Raw genomic sequence first — 22301 nt, 5'->3', positions numbered from 1 at the left:
CGGCGGGCTGTAACCCGGCGTTCGGAGCGTGCGCATGAAGCCCGGTGGGCGTTTCAGTATGTGTTGCTGATGAAACAGGTTCACTTTGGTTACCTCTTGTGTGTTATTCCGCAATCTAGCTGTAGCAAGTATCCTGGTGTTCGCGTCTCTCGCGTAGCATTGCCGTGATAGCTGTGCGGTATATTCTCACGTTAGCATTTCGCAAGAGCCTCGATACTTCGTCGACGTACGTCTTAATACTTCAGAATTCATCACTAAGCCGACACGCATCGCAGACACATTCTACATCTCATTCCAACTAATCACCACGAGCCCACGGCTTCTGTTGCTTGCCTGAAGGAGATCAGTGATCGTAGACGTATTCGCGCCTGATTTCACATTACTTTAAATGAACAAAAAGTTCCCAGAGTAAGGCTGACTACGTAACGAGTTTCATTTCATTTCATTTTATTATCTTAAAGACCCACGAGGGGTATTACATAAGGGGTACATATATTTTAGTAAGCAAGTAATGAGTTCAGTTCGCTCTGATCAGCACTGATCGCCAAAATCCTTCGTTGAACACAACACCCAAAAGACGACGTAACAAGCAGCGGCTCAACCGTGCAGTGAAGCCTCCACCGAGCTCCTCTGCGTGAAAGAAATACGTACATCGCAGCGGTCACCGGCGTGAAACGTTGCTCTCTTCACAACGACATTCCCGAAATTATTTTGGCGGTGATAAATCCTCAACAGTCGCGTGACATCACCCTCACTAATGACAACGGCGACTCTGTGAGTGACGCTGAATGGGCCGATCGATATACCAGGCGGTTCAGAGAAGGTGATTACTGATTTTTAAAAATTCTGTTTTGGAGGTAACGACATGCAATTTGCGGCATAGTAATGCCAGCGTTGGCGGACGTCAAAAAAACAGGCGAATCATCCTAACTAGCTATGTGGTCAACTAAATTCGAATAGTTAACTTTTTAACTATTACCAATAGGCACCTGATTGCAATTATAGATTTGTAGCGGACAGTTAGTCATAGCCATATCAGTATTTAGAATTTCGAAAACGCCATTACTCTTGCCGCTGTGGCACGACAAATTTTGGCTATCTACACAAGTTACGACCACAGGAGGGGTTGCTTTGCCTGCATACTTTTCGAAAGTGCATGTATTTTAGCATGATGTAGACAGATTTTGTCGTACCACAGCGGCGAGAGTAATGGTGTTTTCGAAATTCTAAAAACTGATATGGCTGTTATTAACGGCCGGCTACAAATCTCAAATTGCAATCAGGTGGCTATTGGTAATAGTTAAAAAGTTAACTATTAGAATTTAGTTAATCACCTAGATAGTTAAGATGATTCCCCTATTTTTTGACGTCCGCCAACGCTGGCATTACTATGGCGGAAAAAGCTTCTGTTTACCTCAAAAACCCGATTTTTAAACACGAGTGATCACCTTCCCTGAAACACCTGGTATATATACCATTTTCATCCGTATTCATGAAAGAACCGGAATACCTACTTCTTTCGGTACCTTGCATGCATTTCCGAACTGGCAATGCCACCGATCATTTTTCTTGCAAACGGCATTTCATCCGCAATCGACCAAATTTACCACAGGTTTCTCAAGGATACCGAAGACATTAAGTAAATGTTTTTGTGCCTACTCTTGTCTCATTCACTCGTCACAGGTATTAGCCCAGAAAACTGCAAGACGCGGCAAGTCTTTCCTCACCTCAAATCACGCAAAAAAAAAAAAAACCACTCTCCTCTTGACTACCGCCCCATTTCGCCGACTAGGATTCCTTGCAAACCCGTGTTGCAAGCCACCTGCTCTCGGGCAATGCAGCATCCGGATTGTGTAAATTTTTTCGCTCCGCCCCTATCGAGCGAGACGCAGCTTGGTATCTTCATGAAACTACCGCCACCTGTTTCCACTTTCCCAAAGCATTCGACTGCTAGCCTATAAGCGCCTACTTTTCGCAATTTTCCGACTTCACTTGCATCCAGAAATTACTACAGTGGTCAGGGGATTCCTTAAAAATCGCTCAGAGTCTAATGTTGTTAGTTGCTCCTCTAACCGTCCGCTCCACAAGGAGCTGTCCTTGGCCCCCTCCTATTACTAATTTACAGTATTGGTTTGTTACAAAACTTTTCATGTGATGTCCGTATGTTCGCCGGCGATTGCGTCATTGATGGCCCCGTTACTAACAACGCCTATCAAGAATTCCTCCGGGGCATCCCTTGTATTCAAGCATGGTGCAATTGCTGGTTGATTGCACTTAATCCCACTAAATTCAAGCTTTTGTCTTTCCATCGCCGTCGAAACTGAAGTATGCATCCGCCATTTCGAAGCCGTGCAGAACAGAGCCGCCCGTTTCGTTCATCGCTCACACTCATCCGATAGTATTGTTTCACATCTCGAGCTACACTCCCGATCATCCACTTTTTTCCTTTGCCAATTTCAGAAATTTCATTCTTCCGAACTCGCGCAGGCCCAGGAACCTTCACTTGTCACGTGATTCGTGCCTGTCTTCATGAATGGTGTGCAATAGTCCCGCAGGTTTGCATCATTTCCGCCTGCATATTAATGCTGTTTTCCGACACTACGCGCTCTGCGTTTTGCACTGATTGCAGTGACAGTGCCATTTCCGCTACACTGTCGCACGCGATATCGCGCACATTCACCGGCTGACCTGATAACGACCAAAGCCGCAGTCCCGCAACGCGCCTGCTCTGTTTTCAACCTCGCGCATCAGCACTGGCGAAAGGCACGATTCACTCGAGCCGCTCAGTGGCCGAGTGGGTGAAGTGCCGAGCTCCCACTTGCGGGGACGCGTGTTCGAATCCCACCGCAGGCACAGCCGATTCCGCGGATCGAAGCGATGCGAACGCTGAGGCTGGGACACGCGTCACTCCGGGCAACAAACCCTGCCCGGCTGTGCGCTCGGCCGCGGAGTGTGGATGACAAGGGCAGGTGTCTGTGCTTTTAGCTCGTAATCTGTTCTCGCTGTCCCTCCGGGTATCCAAAGGGCGGATGGTCGTTGCTGCCAGTCTCTTCAGTTATTGTGGTGGTGGGTTTCATCTTTTTTTTTTTCTGGTGTGTAGAAGCAGGCGACAGCCCGCAACGATCGCGAAATAAAATGGCCGGGCGGTGTAGTAGTTGAGAATACAGCTAAGATGGTCCAATACGCACGCTCGGTAACTAGTACTGAATAGTCAACTTTTTAACTATTACTCTAGGCTCTTTAATTATTGCCAGGCGTGTAACACTGTGAGTGTATTATCCATATCATTTTTAGAATTTCGAAAACGCGGTTACCCTCGGCGCTGCGGCTCAAGAAATTTTTAATACATCTCGCCGGAATACACGTGCCTTCAAGAAGCTCGCAGACAAAGCAACACCTACAGTGCCCGTCACTCGTCGAAATATTCACAATATGTTCGGCCACAGCGCCGAGGGTAACCGCGTTCTCGAAATTCTCAAAACTGATATAGATATTACTCATCGTGGGATACCTGCCTAACAGTAATAAATAAAAAAATTGACTATTCAACATTAGTTAAGCAGCCTAATAGTTAGCACATCTTAGCTGTGTTCTGATTACACCGCTTACAGTGATATGCCGAAAAGCGCACTTGTAACTCAAAAATGCTATTTAAAAAAAATGGATACATCTTCGGTTCAACGCACGCAGCATTCAGGAGGACGAGATCCTTTACACAGCAGCCATAGCGGACCAGCCACGGTAGTTGCCCGTGAAAAGAATGGCGAACATCGAATGTTCCCCAGTCAGTATATGTATACGGCAAGGCCTCTCGCAATTTCACCCGTAGCGGTGCCACCAATAAGCTTTTATTATTGCGAAATTAATACCTCACAGTAGGTGTAGTGCCCACTCCGTGTGTAAGACATACTCTACGACAGATAACGGATAAGTTAGTGCGGATAAGGACCGCAGAAGCACGAAATCAGGAATTCAGGCTTTTGTGACATCACGAATATTCCACTACGATTTGCCTTCAAAATCCGAACAAGCACTCGGGCCTAATGAATCATTTAGCTGGTCGAAAAGATCTTTCCCAGGAAGGGCGAGTCGAGAGGTCTTTTACTGCCCCAATTTTGACATCGCAGACCACTGCCAGAACACACTCAGCCCCATGGCACCTCCGGTTATTAATCTAAAGCGTGTCGTGGGTACGGGCCATCCGAAGGGGAGAAAGCATCATTCACCACGCCTTCCCAGAGCAACCGGAGAAGCGTTGGTCCCTGCTCAACTCTTTTACGCGACTTTAATGATTTCGATTCAAAACAAAAACTTCTCGGCCTAAGTAGCATCAATTTGCGCTATTGCTTCTTTTCGTGCGAGCGAAACTAAACTACATCAATACAATTCTATAACTCATTGCAATCGGAAGCTTGAGAACTACTCCTATACAAGAAATCAGCCTCCTACAACTGGACCTGTTGGGAATTCAACACCACAGTTAACCGCTATACACGAGGCGATGACGAAAGGGGAAAATAACGAGTGCTATTTAAAAATTGTTGTTGCTGACCTGTAGAGGAAAATAGCGCGTACCCACTACGGGGAATTAGCAAACACAGCCGGTGAAGATGTTCAAAAACAGGATAACAAATAAATGCAGATAGGGAGATTGCAAGTACGATGATGTCTGTTGCTGTGAGATAGCGATGATGATGATGATGATGGGTTTTTTTGACGCAAGGGCACCTACAGCCAAAGAGCGCCAGACACAACATCTTTGGTCGGCTCAGGCTAAAATATATGCACATGTTAAAATCAGCACTAGGTGTATAGGGCCTGAGCGCGGTATGAGCATGATTATGGTGTGTCAAGATCGTGCACAAGTCTGGTGCAATGGCCCAAGGTGGTGTATAGCACTTAAAAATTGTAGTAAGAGTTGTTACATATAAAACACGAAGCCCGCTAGGTACCCTCAACAACACTCCTTGCTTCAGCAAGAAATGCGAGACTATATTACTCTGGTTTCTTTGTTCAACGCGACCCTTACCGCAATATCTTTCGGAAGAGATAAACTGCTCCGCTCTGTACTACGCGGAGGTCCAGCGTAGGAAATCTTGAACTGGAGCCATTAAGACGTCGCCTGCTTCTACACACCGAAAAAAAAACAGCCACAGAAAGCTTTTGTAGCGTGCTGAACTGAGTAGTAGGAGCTGCCTTTCCGTATAAACAGAACATGAAGCAGCAACGCGCATCCGCCCTTTGGATACCTCGGGGACTGCGAGAAGAGGTACTGTGCTAAATAAAATCAACTCAGTTTAGAACCTTAGAACCTATTGCAAGCTACAATTGTTGGCTCATAATCTTCCATTTTTTAACAAATAAAGACAGTGCTGAATTTACTCCAAAAGAACTCAGAAGTTACTTTGTGCAAACTTGATTTATATCCCTCCATCTGTAATTACTTCAGTTATTATATATGTCTTCACGAACTGTTTCGTAATTCGTAATGCTGAACTGTATGTACTGGGATTATTATTCACGAACCCTTTGTTCGCTTCTTTCGTTTTAGTACTGATCTATGCGTTTTTAAGTTTTTATTGATGCCCAATTCTCTATTGTTCATCAATTGTTCATTCGTTTCTTTTTGCTCGTGCCATACCATGTCTTGGTTTCCTGGGCCTTTGTCCAACTGTTTTTTACAGGTTTTGGCCCAGACAACCATCCGTTTGCTGGAAAATAATTTTGATTTATCTTGATCTAACACCTACGGCCAAGCTTGGCCTTCTCGTTAGCAATGAAGATGGGCTGAGGTTAGTTGCAATAAGAGATGTCTTTTAAGAAGCCTACATGAGTTAAAAATTTAAAAACCACATCCAATGAGAACATGCGGTCATCACCTAAAAATAAAGAACGGTGTGTTGGTATTTTAAATGTGTATAGTTCAGGGAAGTGCTGTCGTCTTTCTGTCTCCAGTCCCGGGCACATGATTAATGTGTGGGAAGATGAGATGTGGGCTGCACATATCGTGCATTCTGGAGCCGGTGTATCCTTTAAAACGTTTGTGTGTGTGCGTGCGTGCGTGCGTGTGTGTGTGTGTGTGTGTGTGTGTGTGTGTGTGTGTGTGTGTGTGTGTGTGTGTGTGTGTGTGTGTGTGTGTGTGTGTGTGTGTGTGCGTGCGTGCGTGCGTGCGCGTCCGTCCGTCCGTCCGTCCGTCCGTCCGTCCGTCCGTCCGTCCGATCCTCAGTCTGCAGAGAGAAGCTTCTTTGAATCTATTTTGTTTTTTGTGGCATAGCTTCGAATCCTTGGTTTTACTCTGTGCAGTTCTCTGTTCATCCCAGTCCTGCTGCCACTTTTGTAGGGTGCAGTCCTAATATGCGGCCTGGGGTCCTGGTATGGAAGTTGGTTTATATCCATCCGACTCAGTTCGGCAGCTGAAGCAGCAAGCTTATCAGCTTCCTCATATCCATCTATGCGACTGTGAACTGGTACCCAGCATATTGTAATTATGAAGTTCAATGTGCGTCACCCATGAGGCGTTTCAAGAGGGAATTCATTACAAGGTTATTATAGGGTTTCCCAGGGGACAGGGCCATAACCACGCTTAAAGAATCTGAGTAAATTAGAGGTTGGATATTTCTTTTGCAGGATGTATCTAACAGCTATATCATAACAGGATACCATGCCATTCTGCAGTAAATACCCTCGTGTGTCTATTCATTGTTTTTGTTTCGGAAAATTTACAGCTGTGAACAGCACATCAAACCGAAAAAGTCTTGGAGGCATCACTGTAAAACTCTGCGCATTGGTACTTTGCTTGTAGGGATATTAAGTGCTGTCTTGTGCGAATTGGCGATCTCCCGAAAAGAGGTGTCACAGTCAACTGGATGCGCTTCCCAGGGAGCAACTGCGTCTTTCGGAGAAGTGACCAGAATATTGGAGACTGGTATGTTCATATCTTGGACAAAGTGTGCCGACCCTAATGGGTAAAGATGGGGTTCCAGACGGTCGGTTTTAAAACAGCAGCGTACTGGTTGGGTTTCGCAATAGCGCATAGCATGGGCGCACCGACAACCGCAAGCGAGCGGTGAGTATGGAGAGCGGGAAAGCGAACGCGTCATCAGCTCGTTCAGTGCGGCGCACTAAGGCGAAATATGTTTAATCCAAGAAATGTTGAAGCATAAGAAATTACTTGTTAGCCGTACATCCAGCTAAGATAATGCGTTGTGTAAATGCAGCAAATGTAAAGCACAATTTAAGCGAAAATAGCGCAAAAGACGAGGACAACAAGGAAAGAAAACACAAGGACCAGCGCTAACTCACAACTGAATGTTTATTCGCAGGAAGCAAGGAATATAAAGAGGGCAAACAAACAAAAAGCAGGAGTGAAAAAATCGAAAGGCCTTTGTTTAAAGGTATTTTTCTGTGTCAAGACACATAAAGGAGACTTGCCATTTCGTGCGATTATGACGGAGAAGGTACTTGGCAATATGAAGTCTCCGGGTACCTACAGAAGCATTTGGCCTCCCTGGCTATTAATGACCCTCTCAGGGTTCGCAGCTCTGAGAGCATCGTAAATTTTCTTCAGCATGATAATCCAGGGTCCTGTAATGTATTTAGTGCCGACGTGTTTGATTTGTTTTACTCTCTCTCTCCCAATGAAATGATGAGTGCCGTGGAAAAATGTATCACAGCAGACAACGATGAAGAAGAATTTATAAGGGTTTATGGCATATCGGTAGCTAGCTGCCTTGAATTCTTGCCATTTTATGTAAAGGCTACATTCATTGAATGGGAAGGAAAAATTTTCACGCAAAAGGGGGGTGTTTGCATTGGTCCCAGAATGGCACCGTTGTTAAGTGACATCTTTTTATCATTCGTAGATCGGGGTATTTAAGCAAACCTGTCCAGGATAGCGTCGCGGATTTTCCGTTACGTTGACGACTTCTTAATCTTTGTCAATAAAACTAACTTTTCTAGACATATGACTGATGTTCTGAAAGTGTTCCGCGTGCTTCCCCCCGCGCGTTTTTGGACCATTTTTTAAAACTCTTTTGGACATTCTCGGACTTTGTGATTGTTTCGGGGCGACACTAGTCGCCAGTGTGTATCGTTTGTGTAGGTCGGGTGACGCTAGTCGCCAAAGCGCATTTTTTGTGCATGTCGGGCGACACTAGTCGCCGTTCTGCATTTTTGTTTGTACGAGGGACGGCTGTCCCTTTCAGGTCCGTGGTGAATAAAGTTCTCTTGAATCTGAAAGTGTTTGAAGAAAATGCTCAGGTCTGCAATTCACCACAGAGGTCCCGGCCGATAACAAGCTGCAGTTTTTAGATTTGAGCCTGGAAGTTCAGACGGGACATATTTGTTGGGAACGCTTGCCAAGGGCTGTCAAGCCGTTGTTGAACTACAAGTCACATCATTCTAAAACAGTAAAAACCGGAATTGTTGTTTCATGGTTTTCGGCTTTGTCCAAATCTTGTGACCATTTGATTAATAAGAGCTTCAACGAACAAGCTGAAAGATTAAGAGATGCAGGTTACCCGAATGATGCCATCTTGTTGGGCTGCAACAAGATAGCCAAAAAACTTAAGACTTCGGGTGCTATGCTTGGGTAAGACAGAGTAAAGAAAGGAATAAGGTGGCACTTCTCCCGTATGTACACCACTTTTCGCATAACCTCAAAAAGGTGGCGAACAGGTATAAAATAGGGGATGTCTTTTCAGCTCCTAAAAGACTTAAAAGGATGTGTGCTATGGTGGAGAGAAAGGCCGAAAAACAAAATGAATCCCAATGTACCTGTGGAATTAAGCATAAAACTAAGTATGTTCCATGCTCTTAAGGTGTTGCTTATAAAATTCCTTTTTTCCGGCGGGCAAGTATTCATTGGCCAGACGGGTCGTTGTAAATCTACTAATCTGGTCGATCATGTTAGACACTGCAAGTCTTGGTTCCCTACTTTTCATCACAGTGATGTATTGTACAATCACCCAACACAGTTAACCAGGGAGATTTTGGAGGCTTCTTACATAAAGAAAAAAAAAACTAGACTGTGCGTTAGCAGCCCGTCGGTATGCCTGCATGATAGTGAGGTTCGTTTCCTCGATTCGACGTCGCTACACGTGTGTTTGCTTTGCTATCTTGTTTGTTTGTGCTCTTTGTATTCCTTGCTTCCTGTGAATAAACCTTCAGTTGTGAGTTAGCACTGGTCCTGTTGTTTTCTTTCCTTGTTGTCTTCGTCTTTTGCGCTATTTTCGCTTAAGTGTGATGATGATGATGCTAGGTTTTTATGGCGCAAGGGCAACTAAGGCCAAAGAGCGCCAAACACAAGGTTTTCGGTCGACTCGGGCTAAAATGTGTACAGATGATAGCATTAAAACCAGGTGTATAGGGCCTAAGAGTAGTGAGTATGTGCATGATTATAGAGTCAGAAGAGGGTGCCTAAATATCTGGCGGAATGGCTTAAAATGGTGTATAGTGCCTAAAACTTGTTCTAACAGGAGTTATATATGAACGACGAAGCCAGGTACCCTCAACCACAATCCTTGATTGAGCAAGAGGAGCGAGGTGTCTGGCAGCTAGGGGTAAGCTCAGCACTCTCCTCAGCAATGAGGAGGTGCTGAGGTTACTTTGAATATGAAATCTCTCTTAAAAAACCTACATCAGTTAAAAATTTAAAGACTCTACCCAATGAGAACATACGGTGATCACCTAAAAATAATGAAGGGTGCATTGGTATGTTAAATGTGTCAAGTTCTGGAAAGTGCTGTTGTCTTTGCATATCCACTCTGGGGCATACGATTGATGTGAGGGCAACTGAGATTTTTCGCTCAAGTATGTATCACCGTCTTGCCATCATGTTGTAAAGCACAACTTCAATGGCGACACATAAAATGCGGCCTGAGGCGAAGCGAAATTAATCGGCGCGAAACTTCCAGGCATTGGGTTGCGGCAAAAGAGAAAAAAAAATCCATTCGAAGATCATGCAGTGATAATGCGTCATCCTAAACGCGCATTCTGCTTACACAGTTCTTTGCGTCAGGTATGGTAAATTTTTTCCCACAACCAGTCAGCACCAGATTGTTCGCATATAAATGTGCATGATGCGGACCCATACGGTTAAACAGGAGAGTAGAACGTTTAACCCGAAACGCTTGGTACAACACTGCGAAATATTTAACATAGTGAGACTCAACTGCGGCAATTGCGGCTCTGCTTTGGGAGGCGATTGTGGAATGGTAAATTAAGCTGAGGGAGGCAGTGAGCGACTTGTGCTATATATGTCCGCCGCAGCCGGACGATCTGTTGAAAGTATCGCACTCGGTGTGTTAGTCTTGCGGCTTTCGCAAGTATAGAGACGCACACACGTGTAAACAATGCGAGGGGCAAAATGCAAGTGCGTGGCAGTTACTCGAGAGAGAGAGAGAGAGAGAAAGACAAACGGAAACGCAGGGAGGTTAACTAGGCAGCGCCCGGTATGCTACCCTACACGTGGGAAGGGGAACGGAGGGAGAGATAGAAAGGCGAAAGAACAAAGGGAGATGATTACTTTTCCACACGTCCGTTGCTAGAGTATTTTTAATCTGAACAGCGTTTCCCCTCTTAGAAAGTCGAGTATATGGAGATGACTTGACCCGTTAGGAAGTCTCCCAGGTGACCCTTCGGTGAAAAAAAAACGATGCTAATTCCTCTAGCTTGTATATCAGCCTTAGACGTACGATCGGCCGTCTTCGACACGCGACCAAGTGCTGCCTGCGCCTGTTGTTCCGAGATTTGAGCAAGTATTTCAGGTTAACAACGGGATCGATGTTCCAGACTAAAACTAAGAGAGTTGCACGTTCGAAGACGCAAGCGGCAAAACTGGCCAATGGCCATCCCACTTGCTGGTTTCGCGCCGGTGGTCGAGGAGCAGCAAGTTCTTCGATGAAGCAATCAGATTTCACAGGCACCGCCGACGACACCGCACTTCCATGACGGGCCGAGATTGCACGTCGGCACAAGTTCTTTCGCCCACGACGGATGAGAAGACCAGGTGGCAGCCGGGCGAAGACTTGGTACGAACACAACTTTTCAGAGCACAGGTTACAGCCGGGAGAAGAAGCTGTAGCTCCGATTACGGATTCCGGGTCCTCAGTTCACAGTGCAGAGGCGGTTATTGTTGCACTATAGTCTGGTCAGTCAACGTCAGTCTCGAACGGCGTAAAGAACGAACGCCATCCGACCGCAGTTCGAAGGGTGGAGCGGACCTGTCGGCCGTCCCGTTTTTGCCGACTGTTAGGCCAGACAAGTCTCGCCAAATCCCGCTCGCCAGCCCAGACGAAGCGCAGTGCATTATCTGAAATCTTAATAAGCGCTCACCACTGCAATTGTACTTCATTGGCCCATCTCGGTGATAAATCTTCATTCGGATTCTTTATAGCCTTTGCTTCTTTTCGTGCTTTGCAGGTGGCTTCCATTTGACTGATTGGCTGCGGAAGGGATGCAAAAGGTATGTCTTAGTCGTCGCTTTGTTTGACTCTTCACGTGACCGGGTATTCTGGAACCGACGAGCCTGTGATCACAGTACCCTCAGGGCAGAGACAGTGGAATAACGCGCATTTAAAACTTCATCTTGAGCCAATGAACCAACCCTTTCATGCGCTATTACACATTTATGGATATTGTCAAGTCACTGCTTTCACCATTATTAGTGTGCTACACTCAACACTTATTCCGCTGCTGCGTGCGAAATCAAAAACATTGGTTGAGGCACTCTTTTTCTCCAATATGTAGGCGAGATAAAAGTTCAGCTTGGATGTGCCTGCCTCTCAGTAACCGCGAAATTTGATTTTCATATTTATTTTGAACTTATGACAAGCTGATCTTCGGAAACGTAGTTACTTTATCGCACATTTCTTACAGTGCCTATCGGGCAATTAGCAGCGACTAACAAAGAGCGGTTTTCTTTCCACAGTAATTCGTGCATGGCCACCGTTAAGGGGGAGCAAAAGTGTGCGCTCCCCGCCAGTTACGAATCTCGATGCGCTGTGCAAAGCGCATCTATGTTTACAGCGATTTAGTCCGTAATACATTCTCGGCTTCCTTGGACGTCAGTTTATATAGAAAAAAAAAGCACGTTCCGATGCAAAGATTAAGACAGCAAGCTATTTCGTACCAGCTGTGGAACCATCCCACATGTGGAGAAAAAAAAACTAATTTACGTAACATGACTGAAGCGCTTCTACGACCTGTAAGAAATTTAAAAAGCGATGTCTTGAGGAGAGGACTTGGCCATGAGGAATTTAGGAAAAAATTGAGATGAGAAACAAGATATATTAGCGCTATTCTCGAGCTGAAAGCCCAAGCAAAAAAAAAACGCAAGGTGCAAGCTGTTGGTGTCAGATGATTATGCGCGGCTGAGCGCTTTGCTTTCAAAGTATCCCCTTTCGTGCGTTAGCTGCGAAGCAGTATACACAGCCGCATGAGCAACATATTCTGTGAAAGCTGTGAAGGGGAAATGCAATTTTCAGAGCTTTATCTAGTGCAGTGTCAGTCATGACATTCTACCAGCGGTGTCCTGAAACTACACTCTTTCCTCACAGGAAAGTACGACAATACTGCATGAATAGAAACCTCTATCCAGAATGGAAGCAACATGAGCCGCATCTTAGCGCTAATACATGCCTGACCGGCGTAAGCTGCTGGCCGTCAATATTGAAGTCACGAAAGTGAATTTGATCACCTTATGAGTTCCAAAGAAATCGTTAGATATTGCTCTGCAAGGTTACTTTGTCTGTTAAAAACAAGTTACTCCTGGTAATTCGCTACTAAGAGCATGGATAATTAATGATGTTAATCGAAAGATCATATTGGTGCTTCGTCATTTGAGCCAAGGAGCGCCACATATCGCGGAGGGTGATGAGAATCAAATAGAATAAATGAAAGCGTATGGTATCCTACACTGGCTCATATTACAAATCTGCGACCGTACATACCTGCAGGAAATGAAAAGTGGACCCCTCTCGTTACAAAATAAGTTCTATGCACGAAGAAAAAATATTTTTCTACAACAACAGTGCCTGAAAGTGTTAGTGTTACCCTTAGCAGATTTTGTGGGTATCCACGTGCCCCCTCGGCCACCAAATGCGCCTTTATCTCTCTCTTGTTGCATACCGCGGCTCTTCCCCTACAGGAAGCGGCTCAGAACCACCCGCGTCCCCGCGTCATCACGTGGGCGGCAGTTCCGCCTGGACCTCCGAAGAGTGCGGATGTCTCCAGCTTCTCCTCCCGCGAATTATTCGCGCCTCCTGACGTTACCGTCACGCTCAAGCCCTCGTCGGGCCCGGCCCATCCTCCTGCCTGCCCCTCGGACAAGCTAGAGGACACCGGCGAGCGTCCTTTGCCGACCGGCGCCCCTCCGCCTCTACTACGGCTTCCCCACCGTCCGCCGGCCGCTTAGGCGGTCGCGTTCCTACTTCTAGTAGGCCTGCCGCGTAGTCTACGCCCACCGGGACAGCTTCTCCGGGCCGTCAGCTGCAGCGGCGACGGCCCTTTTTCCTGCAAACCTCGAGCAGCCGGCACAGCGGACACCGATGGCCCACCACCTCAGCGCCTGCTGTGCTGCTCCCACACACACTGGTTTGCGTGGGCACTCTACGCGCCGCTCTCCGTGGCGGTTCCCTGCGACATCATTATGCTGCGCCCCTGCTGCAGCCTCCACCGGTCCGCCCAGGCTCCTATCCTGCGCTCCTGCTAACGACCACCGGAACTCGTGGCGCCAGCTGCCTGACGCCACTGCTGTGCATACAGCCCCTACGCGCTGGCAGAGATGGCGGTATTCAGCGCCCCCTGCCGCGCTGCTACCCTGTAGCAGTCTCCAGAGGTCTTCACCTGCTGCTATACGTGGACCAGTGAACGTGGCGACCGCCTGCAGACAGCCCCGCTGCCCTGCAGTCCTTGCTGCGTCTCTGGCTAGTCTTGTAGCCGGTCAGAGGCCATGCTGGTTGCCTCCTGCAAGCTCCCGACGCGCGCGCGCCACTCCCAGCGCGCTGCCGTTCATCTACCCCTCCCCTGGTGCCGACTCTGCCCCTGTGGTGGACCAGTGGTGTCGAGGGGTACACCGACTGCTCTAAAGGTGCGATGACACCAGCACTCGCTGGTTTGAAGAGGTGGGGCAGCACTACGTTGGCAAGGTGAGGCCTCGCGACGGGAAGGCGAAAGAGAGAGGGAGGTCGATAGAGCAGCGATTTGGTCGGAGAGACGTGTGATATGGGCATGGAAGTCGTCACGGAGGCACTGAAGGTACACGCGGGGAGGGGAGAGATGATGGCCGGGTGGGAGGCTGGGATACTGCGCCTAGAAAAATGGTGGAATAGGAAACGTCCATGACGGAATCCGCCAGCTCAGCGAGCTTCTCGAAAGACAAGCCCTGGGTGGGCACAAGGACCAGGCGGACCGGTGACGGCAAGCGCTGAAGGAAAAACTCACGCAGGAAGGCTTGGTCGAAGGTGGCAGCCTTGTCGCCCAGGAGCCGCTGGAGCCGCCGCAGCAACTGGTTTGGTTTGCGGTCCCCTATTTCTTCGGAGGAGATGAGCTGCTGCAGTCGGCGATGTCACGAGACGGTTGTTCGCTTGATGAGCACCGCAGCCAACGTGTCAAACGGGGCCGAGGCGGGCGGAGTTATGATGAGGTCGCGGACTTCGGCGGCAACCTCAGGTGGTAGCGACGCAGCGACGTGATGAAACTTCTGCGCCTGGGTGGTGATGCGGCCAATAGTGAACTGGCTGTTGACTTGAGCGAGCAAGAGTTGAGGATCGGCCTGCGAGAACTGGGGAAGTCGAAGGGACAGCGCAGAGACTGCACTGGAGGGCCCGTCACCGGGCATGGCGGAGGCGTTGTCGGCGTTGGCCATAGTGGGGGCGGGTGTTCGAGCGGACGTCCGAAGTCACCAGGTTGTCGCGCCAATCAGTATGAGGCCGGCACGATGAAGGGAATGATTGATTTACTGGTTCAAGTGCTAGAACGTCTGATGGCGTGGAGCCGAACGGCGCTTGACGCCGGCACGAGGAGCGAGCTCGATTACACTGCACTTCGGCGTTATCATCTTCGACAGCTGATGCTGCTCCTTTTGCGTAAGGCCGCGGCTGCTGCTACAGACCTGCGGCCAGGTGACTGCAGAGAGCCAGCTGCCACCACCATTCCTGGAATACGGGAAGAACAGCGACAACGGCGCTAGAATCCCCCCATCCCTACACATCTACCCATCCCCTTCCTCCTGCACGCCAAAAGAGATACCACGGTTTGGGCAACATACGCTGCGTCAGTATCGCCTCGACAGAATATCCCAAAGTATCAACCACCACCACCACCGGAAACGCTCCTTTCCGCCTCAAGTCGTCGGCCACGAGGCCCAGGCGATCAAAACTCTCTCCCTTGCCTGCCAACTCCCTAAGCGGCGCTGCTGCTTGCGCGCGACCGAAGGAAGCCGTCCGAATTCGGGGGATCACAATAAACGGTTTTGCCTGCGGGCTTCTCATCGGCAGCGTTGTTCTTTGCGGCCACAGCTCTGGTTCGAGTGGTGCTGGTCCTGAGCGCAGGGTCCAAACCGCGCTAGAATCCGCACAACTTCTCAAAAAATCTCCCACAAATAATTCCAGCTGAGTGCGAATTTCACGACATGCAAACCTGAGCCCATCAGTGTGCGGTCATCTTGGAACGGTGCAGAGGACGGGTATGGAGATCAGGTAAGGAGATGACACACTAAGTGGCTATCGACCGGTAGTTTGTTTTCAGATTCTCGTACTACGGGATTTAATTCTTGGACATAACTGCTCAACAAAAAGTACGATATTCCCGGGGAGGGGGCATCGCCAGAAGTTTCGTATTTCTGGAAAATTTTACACATTTGCGACCATGATTAACAGGAAGCTGTCAGTGTTCGTTACTTCGACATTATTCAATTCAGCTCATAGTCACAACGAAAGAGGCCGCAGATAAGTAGAAATAAGCGCTACGGAAATGGCCCGTTGAGACTCACGTCAAGTTTATTGCACTCGACGAAGGATTCCTAAACCCGTTCCTGATTTAGCCATATGTGCACTCGTCATAAACTCAGCCCAGCTAATAGACGCCGGCAGGCAGCGCTGAAGACGCTTGCCGTTTTCTATCTGCAGTAGTGCGTTGCCATTACGCTCCAGCAAAAAAAAAAGCAGCGATCGACAGAAAATTCGTGGCTTCTCAGTAAATTTTACACGTTTCCGACTAGAATGGCAGCGAAATACAGATAGAAAACGCCTAGCGTCAGCTGTGCCACCTGCTGCCCCTTATTCGCTGATCTCTCTTCATGACTACACGTATAGCTCCACTAAGGCCAGTTTTAGGAATCCTTCGTCGAGAGCCAAAAACTGGAGATGATGCTACAGGGGTGATTTCTTTAGCGCTTAATTTCTACTTGTCTGCGGTGTCTTTCGTGGCGGCTATGAGCTCAATCGAATAACGGCAAAGAAGCGCAAACTATGACAAATAAAGTCTGCTTTTAATTCTCGTCGGAAAACTGTGCAATTTAACGAAACGAAGAAACTTCAGGCGAAATGCGCATTTTTTTTTTTGCTGGAGCCCAACGACAGCGCACCACAGATAGAAAACGCCTAGCGTCAGCGACGCCATCTGCCGCTCCATATTCGCTGATCTGTGTTCATGGCGAGTACACGTATAGCTCAACTAGGACCGGTTTTACGAATCCTTCGTCGAGTCAAAATACTGGACATGATGCTAAACGGGTAATTAATTTAGCGCTTATATTCCAATTATTGCGGCCTCTTCCGTTGCGACTATGAGCTGAACAGAATAACAGCAAACCAGTGCAAACTCTCACCAATAAAGTTTGCTTTTATTCTCGTCGGAAATGTGTTCAATTTAATGAAACGACGTCGATGGCCAGAAGATTCGTCGCATCAGTAAATTTCACACATTTTCAATTAGAACAAAAGCAAATTTTACTTGTCAATGCGTTCGTCACTTCGCCATTATTCTATTGAGCTCATCGTAGCAATGAAAGAGGCTGCAGGTAAGTAGAAATTAAGCGCTAATGAAATGCCCCTAAAGTCTGTGGTCCACTTTCTTGAACGCAACGCAGGATTCCTAAAGGTGTTCCTAGTTGACCCACATGTGCACTTGTCATAAAAGCCAGCGAATACACGGCTGGAAGTGGCGCCGCAATCGCTTGCCGTTTTCTAAATGGTGTGCATTTCCATTGTTCTCAAGGGAAAAAACATCGCCGATGGCCAGAAGATTCGTCACATCGGTAAATTTTACACATTTCCGATGAGAATAAAAGCAAACTGCACTTGTCACAATGTTCATTCGCCATTATAAAATTGAGCTCATAGGAAGAAGGAAAGCACCCTCCGGTAAGTAGATATTAAGCGCTAATGACATGAACCTTAAGTCTATCGTCCAGTTTCGTGAACGCAATGAATGATTCCTAAAAGTGTTCAAAGTTGAGCCACACATGCACTTGTCATAAACTCAGACAGCGAACACGCGGCGGAAGATGGCGCCGCAGTCGATTGCCGTTTCTAATATGGGGTGCATTTCCATTGCGCTGAAGCAAAAAAAGTCGCCGTTGGCCTGAAGATTCGTCGCTTCGGTAAATTTTCCCCATTTCCGATTAGAATAAAAGCAAACCTTACGTGTCAGGGTGTTCATCACTTCGCCTGTATTCAACTGATCTCATAGCAAAAACGAAACAGGCCGCCGGTAAGTAAAAATTAAGCGCTAATGACACGGCCCTTAAGCCTACCGTCCTGTTTCTTCAACGCAGCGAATGATTCCTAAATGTGTTCCTAGTTCAGCCACACATGCACTTGTTATAAACTCAGCCAACCAATACGCGGCGCAAGGTGGCGCCGAAGTCGTTTGCCGTATTCTATATAGCGTGCATTTCCATTGCGCTCAAGGGAAAAAAGTCGCCGATGGCCAGAAGATTCGTCGCTTCGGTAAATTTCACCCATTTCCGATGAGAATAAAAGCAAACTTTACGTGTCACAGCTTTCATCACTTCGCGTTTATTTAATTGATCTCAGAGTAAGAACGAAAGAGGCCGCCGGTAAGTAGAAATTAAGCGCTAATGACACGGCCCTTAAGCCTACCGTCCTTTTCTTGAGCGCAACGAATGATTCTTAAAAGTGTTCCTAGTTGAGCCACATGTGCACTTGTCATAAACTCAGCCAACGAATTCGCGGCGCAAGGTGGCGCCGCAGTCTTTTGCCGTATTCTATATAGCGTGCATTTCCATTGCGCTCAAGGGAAAAAAGTCGCCGATGGCCAGAAGATTCGTCGCTTCGGTAAATTTCACCCATTTCCGATGAGAATAAAAGCAAACTTTACGTGTCACAGCTTTCATCACTTCGTGTTTATTCAATTGATTTCAGAGTAAGAACGAAAGAGGCCGCCGGTAAGTAGAAATTAAGCGCTAATGACACGGCCCTTAAGCCTACCGTCAATTTCTTGAGCGCAACGAATGATTCTTAAAAGTGTTCCTAGTTGAGCCACATGTGCACTTGTCATAAACTCAGCCAACGAATACGCGGCGCAAGGTGGCGCCGCAGTCGTTTGCCGTATTCTATATAGCGTGCATTTCCATTGCGCTCAAGGGAAAAAAGTCGCCGATGGCCAGAAGATTCGTCGCTTCGGTAAATTTCACCCATTTCCGATGAGAATAAGAGCAAACTTTACGTGTCACAACGTTCATCGCTATGCCTTTATTCAGTTGATCCCATAGTAAGAACGAATGAGCCCTCCGGTAAGTAGAAATTAAGCGCTAATGACACGGCCCTTAAGCCTACCGTCCATTTCTTGAACACAACGAATGATTCTTAAAAGTGTTCCTAGTTGAGCCACATGTGCACTTGTCATAAACTCAGCCAACGAATACGCGGCGCAAGGTGGCGCCGCAGTCGTTTGCCGTTTTCTATATAGGGTGCATTTCCATTGCGCTCAAGGGAAAAAAGTCGCCGATGGCCAGGAGATTCGTCGCTTCGGTAAATTTCACCCATTTCCGATGAGAATAAAAGCAAACTTTACGTGTCACAGCTTTCATCACTTCGTGTTTATTCAATTGATTTCAGAGTAAGAACGAAAGAGGCCGCCGGTAAGTAGAAATTAAGCGCTAATGACACGGCCCTTAAGCCTACCGTCCATTTCTTGAGCGCAACGAATGATTCTTAAAAGTGTTCCTAGTTGAGCCACATGTGCACTTGTCATAAACTCAGCCAACGAATACGCGGCGCAAGGTGGCGCCGCAGTCGTTTGCCGTATTCTATATAGCGTACATTTCCATTGCGCTCAAGGGAAAAAAGTCGCCGATGGCCAGAAGATTCGTCGCTTCGGTAAATTTCACCCATTTCCGATGAGAATAAAAGCAAACTTTACGTGTCACAACTTTCATCACTTCGCGTTTATTCAATTGATCCCATAGTAAGAACGAAAGAGGCCGCCGGTAAGTAGAAATTAAGCGCTAATGACACGGCCCTTAAGCCTACTGTCCATTTCTTGAGCGCAACGAATGATTCCTTAAAGTGTTCCTAGTTGAGCCACATGTGCACTTGTCATAAACTCAGCCAAAGAATACGCGGCGCAAGGTGGCGCCGCAGTCGTTTGCCGTATTCTATATAGCGTGCATTTCCATTGCGCTCAAGGGAAAAAAGTCGCCGATGGCCAGAAGATTCGTCGCTTCGGTAAATTTCACCCATTTCCGATGAGAATAAGAGCAAACTTTACGTGTCACAACTTTCATCACTTCGCGTTTATTCAATTGATCTCAGAGTAAAAACGAAAGAGGCCGCCGGTAAGTAGAAATTAGGCGCTAATGACACGGCCCTTAAGCCTACCGTCCATTTCTTGAGCGCAACGAATGATTCTTAAAGTGTTCCTAGTTGAGCCACATGTGCACTTGTCATAAACTCAGCCAACGAATACGCGGCGCAAGGTGGCGCCGCAGTCGTTTGCCGTATTCTAAATAGCGTGCATTTCCATTGCGCTCAAGGGAAAAAAGTCGCCGATGGCCAGAAGATTCGTCGCTTCGGTAAATTTCACCCATTTCCGATGAGAATAAAAGCAAACTTTACGTGTCACAGCTTTCATCACTTCGCGTTTATTCAATTGATCTCAGAGTAAGAACGAAAGAGGCCGCCGGTAAGTAGAAATTAAGCGCTAATGACACGGCCCTCAAGCCTATCGTCCATTTCTTGAGCGAAACGAATGATTCTTAAAAGTGTTCCTAGTTGAGCCACATGTGCACTTGTCATAAACTCAGCCAACGAATACGCGGCGCAAGGTGGCGCCGCAGTCGTTTGCCGTATTCTATATAGCGTGCATTTCCATTGCGCTCAAGGGAAAAAAGTCGCCGATGGCCAGAAGATTCGTCGCTTCGGTAAATTTCACCCATTTCCGATGAGAATAAAAGCAAACTTTACGTGTCACAGCTTTCATCACTTCGCGTTTATTAAATTGATCTTAGAGTAAGAACGAAAGAGGCCGCCGGTAAGTAGAAATTAAGCGCTAATGACACGGCCCTTAAGCCTACCGTCCTTTTCTTGAGCGCAACGAATGATTCTTAAAAGTGTTCCTAGTTGAGCCACATGTGCACTTGTCATAAACTCAGCCAAAGAATACGCGGCGCAAGGTGGCGCCGCAGTCGTTTGCCGTATTCTATATAGCGTGCATTTCCATTGCGCTCAAGGGAAAAAAGTCGCCGATGGCCAGAAGATTCGTCGCTTCGGTAAATTTCACCCATTTCCGATGATAATAAAAGCAAACTTTACGTGTCACAGCTTTCATCACTTCGCGTTTATTCAATTGATCTCAGAGTAAGAACGAAAGAGGCCGCCGGTAAGTAGAAATTAAGCGCTAATGACACGGCCCTTAAGCCTACCGTCCATTTCTTGAGCGCAACGAATGATTCTCAAAAGTGTTCCTAGTTGAGCCACATGTGCACTTGTCATAAACTCAGCCAACGAATACGCGGCGCAAGGTGGCGCCGCAGTCGTTTGCCGTATTCTATATAGCGCGCATTTCCATTGCGCTCAAGGGAAAAAAGTCGCCGATGGCCAGAAGATTCGTCGCTTCAGTAAATTTCACCCATTTCCGATGAGAATAAAAGCAAACTTTACGTGTCACAGCTTTCATCACTTCGCGTTTATTCAATTGATCTCAGAGTAAGAACGAAAGAGGCCGCCGGTAAGTAGAAATTAAGCGCTAATGACACGGCCCTTAAGCCTACCGTCCTTTTCTTGAGCGCAACGAATGATTCTTAAAAGTGTTCCTAGTTGAGCCACATGTGCTGTCATAAACTCAGCCAACGAATACGCGGCGCAAGGTGGCGCCGCAGTCGTTTGCCGTATTCTATATAGCGTGCATTTCCATTGCGCTCAAGGGAAAAAAGTCGCCGATGGCCAGAAGATTCGTCGCTTCGGTAAATTTCACCCATTTCCGATGAGAATAAAAGCAAACTCTAAGTGTCACAGCTTTCATCACTTCGCGTTTATTCAATTGATCTCAGAGTAAGAACGAAAGAGGCCGCCGGTAAGTAGAAATTAAGCGCTAATGACACGGCCCTTAAGCCTACCGTCCATTTCTTGAGCGCAACGAATCATTCTTAAAAGTGTTCCTAGTTGAGCCACATGTGCACTTGTCATAAACTCAGCCAACGAATACGCGGCGCAAGGTGGCGCCGCAGTCGTTTGCCGTATTCTATATAGCGTGCATTTCCATTGCGCTCAAGGGAAAAAAGTCGCCGATGGCCAGAAGATTCGTCGCTTCGGTAAATTTCACCCATTTCCGATGAGAATAAAAGCAAACTTTACGTGTCACAGCTTTCATCACTTCGCGTTTATTCAATTGATCTCAGAGTAAGAACGAAAGAGGCCGCCGGTAAGTAGAAATTAAGCGCTAATGACACGGCCCTTAAGCCTACCGTCCTTTTCTTGAGCGCAACGAATGATTCTTAAAAGTGTTCCTAGTTGAGCCACATGTGCACTTGTCATAAACTCAGCCAACGAATACCCGGCGCAAGGTGGCGCCGCAGTCGTTTGCCGTATTCTATATAGCGCGCATTTCCATTGCGCTCAAGAGAAAAAAGTCGCCGATGGCCAGAAGATTCGTCGCTTCAGTAAATTTCACCCATTTCCGATGAGAATAAAAGCAAACTTTACGTGTCAAAGCTTTCATCACTTCGTGTTTATTCAATTGATTTCAGAGTAAGAACGAAAGAGGCCGCCGGTAAGTAGAAATTAAGCGCTAATGACACGGCCCTTAAGCCTACCGTCCATTTCTTGAGCGCAAGGAAT

At 47.2% G+C, this 22301-nt stretch overlaps 1 long non-coding RNA gene across 1 annotated transcript; it reads left to right on the top strand.

Moving 5' to 3' along the window:
- The first annotated feature begins 11341 nt into the window (after positions 1–11341).
- LOC144111426 (uncharacterized) lies at positions 11342–13414 on the top strand. Its single transcript, XR_013310047.1, has 2 exons — positions 11342–11464; positions 13148–13414. It is a non-coding gene; the product is annotated as an uncharacterized LOC144111426 (long non-coding RNA).
- Positions 13415–22301: the final 8887 nt, after the last annotated feature.

This window comes from Amblyomma americanum, chromosome 11 (assembly GCF_052857255.1).
Source record: "Amblyomma americanum isolate KBUSLIRL-KWMA chromosome 11, ASM5285725v1, whole genome shotgun sequence".
In the NCBI taxonomy this organism is placed as follows: domain Eukaryota; kingdom Metazoa; phylum Arthropoda; class Arachnida; order Ixodida; family Ixodidae; genus Amblyomma; species Amblyomma americanum.
This window is presented reverse-complemented; position numbering and strand designations above follow the sequence as displayed.